Genomic DNA, 8,295 nt, shown 5'->3' with positions numbered 1-8,295 from the left:
GGCATCTGACAGCCTGAAAACCGCGTTAACCACTGCCCCAGTATCAGCCGCACCTAATTATGCAAAGCCATTAAAGATGGCTATTGATGCAAGTGATGTGGGTGTTGGACAGAAATACCTATTAAATATTCCTCCAGGAAATTGAACATTCATCAGCAGGAACATTCAACAGTTGAGAAGGAGACTTTGAGCTTGGTGTTGGCGTGACAATATTTATGCTACAGTAATGTATGAGACAATCATATACAATAATCATAATTTTCTCCACAAACTTCAATGGGTTAAGAACAAAGTGCCAGACTGTTTAGATGGAGCTTTTTGTAACAGCCATGTGGCAGGATGAGAAAACATAATTGCTGATGAATTGAAAGGAATAAAACAAGCAAAATGTAGTAGTGCATGCTTGCATGATTATTGTCCATGTAACGTACATGTGTTGTAGAGTACTAACAGTTTAAAATTAAGGGATTTTTAAAACAAAGGTATCTTTGGATATTGATGGTTCTTTTTTTTTTAAAAAGGTTGGGGGGGGGGGGGGGGGGGGTGAGGGAAATGTGATGATGCTGCTCCTTTAACATGGTTGTTCCGGGCTTCCCCCCCCCCCCCAGTCAGGTCATAAAAGACACAAACTCCAAGAAGTCTAAGTTTGAAGGGTTTTAAGGCCACTCTGATTATAGCTAACAGATACTGTTTCAGGCAAAAGGCTTTTTAAGTTTTACAAAAACACTTGTATAATGAAAGGGGAGCAGCCATTTCTCCCAGCTCAGTTTTCTCTGGTCTGGCTATTCACTGAAAGCAGTCAGAAGGTTGCTAATCCAAGAAACCGCAACATGAAAAAAGCACTCTTTCTGATACCTCTCCTGTAAGACCCTATGTTTGATCTTATCTTTTGTGCCAAGGGGTGTTTAATGGAGATTGTTGCAAGTGTTTGGAACAGCATCATTAAGTTTGGATGATCTGTTAGGTTTTCAGATGGGTTAAGTTATTCAGTATTCTGTTCTCTTTTGTTTGTGCTTCAGTCTGTAATTTTGTAAATAAGTTGTTTTGTTTAAAACTACGTGGTTTGACCAACTGCACCACTCCTGGAATATCAGCGTTACACCTGCTTAAAACAACTAGCAAAGTTAGGGCCTAGATTACTTTCTTGAAATGTTTTGGCCTGGTCCATAACACCTCCAGCAACTTACCTTCAACCGAAGTCAGACTCCCAGGTTTATAGCTCCCTGGTTTCTCCTTACAAGCCGCCTTTAAAAACGGTGCAACATTAGCCACCCTCCAGTCATCAGGCATGTCACCCGTAGTTATAGGTGATGCAGAAATATGTCTGCAAGGGGGTTTGAGTATAAAAGTAGCAAAGTCTTACAGCAAAACTACACAGGCTACTGGAGAGATCACATCTGGGTGTATTAGGAGCAATTGTGGTCCCCTTTAAGAAAAACATCATTTAGTTGGGAAGTAGTTCAAAGGAGGCTAACTCACATGATTCCTAGTGTGTAGCCCAAAGAGCAATGGTTGAACAGGTTGGGATCAATGGGGTTTGGAAGAGCGAGGGGGCGATCTTATTAAAATGTACAGAATTCTTAAAGCACTTGGCAGAGTAAATGATGAGAAGACACTGCCTCATGGGAGAGTCTAGAAGCAGAAGACAGTCTCAATAGGTCGTGCAACTCCTCCCCCCTTACTTAATTCTGCTTTCTCTCCAGTGATGCTGTCCAAACCTGCTCAGTTTCTTCAGCAATTTATTTTTTGTGACAGTATTCACTAATCGGGTTTAGGGCACAGTTGAAATAGTCATTAATTCTATGACAGTTTGATAATGGCACAAATTCACAACTAATTGAATTTTGCACCTTTTCTCATAGTAGTTATTGCCAGTTCTGCAACCTCAGCTAAGGATTAGTTCCTCTGCTAGTACGAGGTTTTCTTCATCTCAGTTCCATAACTTAAGAGCTTCTTCATCATCAACAACAGCAGACTGCAAAACTATTTTTCTTGCTAATAGTTATGTTCACTTGGAAACAGAATGAGCTGCGTTTCCAAGTACCTGCTTGTTTCAGGCAGTTACTGGACAGGGCTTCCACCACATAACACCACAGCTGAAGGCATCCACTGAATTTAGTCCAACTAAACACCAATTTTTAAAAAAAAGTCATGTATTTGAAAGAGACCATGTTTTGTGTTTGATATCAACAATTCACTTCACAGGCAGAGCTTCACATGACAAAGGGTCAGTTTGTCTCGAAACATCAGTTCTTTTCTCTTTACAGATGCTACCAGACCTGCTGAGATTTTCCAGCATTTTCTCTTTTAGTGACAAGCCAGCAGTTGCTTCATCATATAAGCAGCTCCTGCTCTATATTTATAGTGATTTGTGGACTTCAGAATTTTATAAAGAATGAAACCTCAGACTGTGTTTGACTCAAAAGCAAACTTGTTTATCAAAATACATCTCCTAATGCCCTGATACATACCTTAGACTGGCTTAGAGGTTTAACACTTTCATTTAACCACAATTTAACCTCCCTTTGTCCAAAACCAGAAGCAAAAAATCATATTTCTGACCAAACCTCTCTTACCCTAGGCCCAAAATTTCTTAGCCTCTATTGCCAGATTTGGTTGTTCTCAATCCATCACATGGTTGGTCCTTCTGGTGAGAGCCATAGGTCCACAAGCCAGGTTGACTGCAGGTGTCAAGTGTGGTTAGAACTCAAGAGATTGAGGGAACACATGTCAGGACTCAATCCTTTGCCATCAGACTCTCTACGAGAATGGCACTTTGTATATACCTCTTGTGCATTTCTGGATTAGCACAAATCTCTCCTGCTGGTTGGAGGGAGAAAGATTCAAGTAACCCATTCTCGTCCTCAATGGGAACTCATTGTAACAATGGTCAGGTTCCAACACTATTGCATTAAGGGGACAATCGCTTGATGGCATCAGGCAACGAAAGGCAAGGTATGATAGTACTAAATTACATTGAATTCTTTATGCTGAGCAAATGTCTGAATTTAGCATTTATATTTGTCAGAGTTTAAAAAAAAAGCACTAGGTTAGTCCAACAAAGTTTATCTGGAAGCTAGTGCTTCCAAAGCTCCACTCCTTTAGGTAGTTAGAGGGTAGTCTTTATTTGCAGCAGTGTCCAAGGTTTGAGGTTCTTTCATATATCAAGTCGTCCAGGTGAAGGAGATTCAATCCTACAAATCAGTGACATCAGTAAGTACTGAATATTGGTACTGGCAAGATAAATCATTAATTCACAAAAATTGCTGGAAGCGCTAAACAGGTCTGGCAGTTTGGAAAATAAAGAACATGAAAGTATGGGAAGGGTTAAAGCATGAAGACCACTGGCAATCTGGAATGCTCTTTACACCAATTAGCAGAGTAAGGTTAAGGCTGAAAGGTCACTATGGAGAGATGAGATAACAGAGAAACTTGCTTTATTATTTGTTAAGTATTATGACGACAGGATTGGGACCATAAATGTTTGGGACATTAAAATATCTAACTAGTAGTTTGTAATGTAGAGGTAGCTTGAGACAGGAGACTATTGTAATAGATGGAATAGCTAAATATCTATGACAGGTTAGTCTGGAATGGACGATCACTGTAGCAGAGCTGATAATAAATATCTAATCATGACATTAAGTAGGGTCTGGAATGAAAGACCATTGTTGCAAGAGTTAGCAATAAATATCTAACTGACATTGGAATAACATTAAGTAGAATGTACAACTAAAGAGATAATGGGAACTAACATCACTGGTTTATTGTTAGCTAGATTGGAGGTACATGCTGATAAGCTAAGAGATATAAAAATCCACAGACCCTGAGGTTCGGGGGCTTTCAAGAATCTGCTTTCTCTGTCACGGTTTTTTGTTTGCAAATAAAAGACCTACTTCTTGAAGAACTCTGCGTCTCCTGGTGTTTCTGTATTTTCTCCACAACAGCACATGAAGAGAAATCAGAGTTCAGAGGAAGGATCGCTCTCCAAAATGTGAACTAATTTAACTCTAGATTATGAGGGCCCATCTCTGAATGGAGGGGTTGCCTCCATTGCACATTTCTTGCTTGGTAAGTGACATGCATTTTGTTTCACTGAATGCTTTAGCTTCATTAGTTGCTGTTTCAGTGTGTTGGTACGTTTGTGGGCTACCATGCTGCCAAGGTGTCAGAGTAGCCTGGACCCTTTGGCATCAGAGTAACCTACAAGCCTACCAAAACACACAAACAGCTACTGATGAACCTAAAAGGACACCATAAAATCAACTAGCAAAAAAAATGGTCATTTACAAAATAACTTGCAAGAACTGTGACAAACACTACATTGGGCAAACTGGTAGAAAACTTGCCACCAGGATACATGAACACCAACTAGCCACCAAAAGACATGACCCACTGTCACTAGTGTCCTTGCATACAGATGGAGGACATCACTGACTGGGACAACACATCCATCCTAGGATGAGCTAAAACAGACAAAATTCCCAGAGGCATGGCATTCTAACCAGAACTCCATCAATAAACACATCAAATTTGGACCCCATTTACCATCCTCTGATGAAGAGGACCGCAAATAATATCACCCATCTTAAAGAAACCAAGATCCATAAACAGAAAGCAGAACATAACACCAGCGCTTCACCAGAGGCTCACTGATGTTACCTAGAGTGAAGGCAAAAATGAACATTCCAACTCTGAGCAAAGTTACATCCAGAACTCCAACCCGAGCTATAAATCTTCTCAAAAATTGCTAGGAAGGTGGCTGCTGTTATTGGGTATCAAATTTTCTCAGCCCTACATCCTCACTGTAGGAAGTGTCCTAGTCTCAACCATTTTAACTATTTTAAATGAGTTTCTCCCACAAGATCAGAAGTAATTTGTTGATAATTGCAGTGGTCAATTCAATTTATAACTCCAAAAAAAAGTGAGGAAGTTCATGTCCGCATTCAAGAACACCTATAACATTCCAGGTTAAAGCAAAGTACTGTGGGTGCTCAAGAACTAATTTTTAAATAGTTAAATATTAAGTGGCAAGTTACATTTATCCAATGTTTGATCCCTTCCATTTCAGAAATGTCTTCATTTGTCCTCAATTCTCTTTGGGTAGAATGAAAGAGATCAATGCTGACCTGGATTTCTAGTGGATGCTGCTTGACAATAGTAATTTCAAATCTTTTCTCTAGATATTTTGCATTAATACTGTTTGCATTAGAAATATCACATACCAACCTTAGTAATTAGAGATGTGTACACCTTTAGACCAGTGATTATTTCCACTGAAATGGTAAATTTTGCATATAGTTTGTCATCCTTATATGGATATCCTTGATATAATTTGGCTTGAGCTTTTCCCTCCCTCATTCTCAATATGCACAGCAGATAATTAAAAATGGTACTTCCATGGTCAGAAAGAGAGAAGAATCAGCAGGGTTTAAGTAAGAAACCCATTTCCCACTGGCAGGTTAAATTTATATTAAATTTGTTAGATTTTCATTGCAATTTATTTTTCTAGCCAAAAACTAAATCATACTTGCATAAATTTTCCAGAGAGTGCACTTTGACAAAATTAAGATCAATCCAGGAAACGTTTGCATTACATGGCCCAAGAAACTGGAAAATACTTTGACATGTAATCAGTTATGTCCTATATGGGTAATAGATAGAAGTCATCTGTGCAATAAGTTTCTTGTACCATGCACCACTCACCTATTAAGGCAGGTGATGAACTTCCTCCTTGTTCAAAAGGTCAGAAGTAGTTTTACTGAAGTCTTCAGTTAGATCTTTCCTGTCAAACTATGTGGAAGCCATTCTCCTAACACCTTAATATACTCCTGTGTATATTATACAAGACTGTATTAGAGACATGCAAAACCCTTACACAAGGCATGTTATACAATGAGTACTACAGAAAAAAAAAGGTTAACCACTCACTATTTCAAAATATGTTATTTATAGACACTAACAATACACTGGCATAAATTTTCACTAATAAAAAGTGGACATGACATGCATAATGTTTCATTTTGGTCTACAGAATTTGCTGGTCATTAATGACACATCTTCCCATTAGGGAATTTCTCAACTTTAATCCCTTCTCAGGCAGTTTCCTTTTACCACCCTCCACTTGATCAAAACCTTAAGTTCAGATGAAATGTCAACTTGGAATATCAACTAAAATCTCACTGCAGATAGTCTAACCTATTTCTGGCATGGCTTCCTTTATAACTTTTAGCTTTTGGTGTTGTACTGTATGGTAAAATAATTAGCCCAAATGCTCACTTACTCAGGGCCAGCACTGTAATCAGTTGGTCTGAAGCAGTGAGGGAGAAACAATGGGTGGTAAAATTATGGTGGAAAACTAAACTGAAAGCTCATTGTTTTGCTGCTCCTCCCTGCCAGACAGAATTTAAGACCTACCTTTAAGATTTTACTTCTGGCCTGCCAATATGTACTGAGCAGATTTGAAAAAGTTCCATTAAGTAGATAGTTAAAAACAGGTCATGGATTTTGTGGGACTGTAGTTTAAGAATTTTTTTCCACGTAAAACTGGATCCTTTCTGCTTCAGGATCATGAAGAAAAAATGTCACAAGACCATGCCAGAAAGTTTCAGAAAATAAAAAGAGTCAAGCCATAAACAGTTTGGTTTAAAAAGTGTTCAAAGAATAAATCAGGGGCCTAGTGGCATTAATTGCTAGATTATAACCCAGAGGCCCAAACAATGTTCTGCAGACCTGGGCTGGAATCCTGCCACAGTAGATGGTGGATTGTTAATTTAAAATTAATAATCTGGAAAGGGAGTCTAGTGACCATGAAACCACTGCCAATGGAAAATCCATTGGTTCAATGACATCCTTTAGGGAAGGACATCTGGTCTGACCTACATGTGACTCCAGATCCACAGCAGTGTGGATGCATCTGTATAGGTTGTAGAGTTATAAAGCTAGGCAAGGGAGGAGTTATGGAAGCATGTACAAAGATGTAAACTTTTAGATTGTATGTAAATATCCAGGTAAAAGTGTCACATGGTATACAAAGCTACATCCTCCTTTTTTACCTAAAACATTTAAAAATCTTCAAGTGTTTGGCTTGCTTGAACAAGCTTCATTTGAAATAGTTCCCCAAATTCTATCACATGCATGATTAAGTAACCAGAAAAGTATCAGATATTATGACTAGGGGGTAAGTGAACAGGTTTCCTGTAGGGAACTGCTGGGCTAAATGGCTTGCTTCAGTACAAAATATCCTACGTAAAACATTTTACATCAAATGTAATTATGGGAATTCTGTTTGAAAAATAAAACCAAATCTGATTGAATTATTCAAATATCTAGCTAATCTTGGTTTTGGCACCACCCATACCAATGACTGCCCCAGTGCTGACCATCTGCAATGAAGTGTCTGTGACTTCAAGAGAATGGAGGAAGAAAGGGTTTTCAGGTCAACCCAGAAGGGTCATCAGCTGACTAACCCAGGCCATTGCAAACTTGAAGCTTAAGTGATTCTTAGCTGAGGCATTAATTCAGAACAGTAGAACCAAAAATGCAGGAATACTTGTCTGATCTGTACATTGAATGCATCACATGTTAAAATGGTGTTACAAATGCCACTAAATCATTCAATAGCAGCATATTTTGAAAACAGGTCTTGCTGAGTTAGTATAATCAAGCAAACAGTTTTATTGTTTCACATTGCAATGTATTAATAGTTCGCATGCAGTGTGGAAAGGAAAAAAGATTACTCCTATCCTAATGCTCATTTCAAGGCTCAAACCTTCATGTTCAACTTTTTGTTCTTTCATATTTGAGGGACCAGAAGCAGGATATTACTGAAAGTTCTATCCTAAATTATAGGAGGTTGCCATAAGTAAACAAAGAAAGTGTTCATGTGCAGCTTAATTGCAAGCAAGAGTTTTCTTTACCAGCACTTCATTCTAAACCCAATACTAAAAAAGGAAAGGGTTGGATCTTGTGGTCCACCTAGAGTTGCTCAGAAGCTTCAAGGTGAGTCTCTTGTGGAGAAAACTTACATAAAGAAAAATTTGAATCCAGGATTGTTCAATCATTCACTGTTCCCCAGGAACTCAGCTGTGAATTCTGCTATCCTCAGCTAGTTTACCATGCCTTACCTTCTATGGTATGCACATGTGCCTAGCCAACTATTTTCCTCTTACATTAAATCAGTTTCTCTCATTGAGATGTTAATTTACATTAAAATTTTGGTTTCATCCCATAAAAACTCCAATAAGAGATGTCAGCATAAAATATGCCTCAAGGCATGCAGTTTGGAGCAACAAT

This window comes from Chiloscyllium punctatum, chromosome 22 (assembly GCF_047496795.1).
Source record: "Chiloscyllium punctatum isolate Juve2018m chromosome 22, sChiPun1.3, whole genome shotgun sequence".
In the NCBI taxonomy this organism is placed as follows: domain Eukaryota; kingdom Metazoa; phylum Chordata; class Chondrichthyes; order Orectolobiformes; family Hemiscylliidae; genus Chiloscyllium; species Chiloscyllium punctatum.
This window is presented reverse-complemented; position numbering follows the sequence as displayed.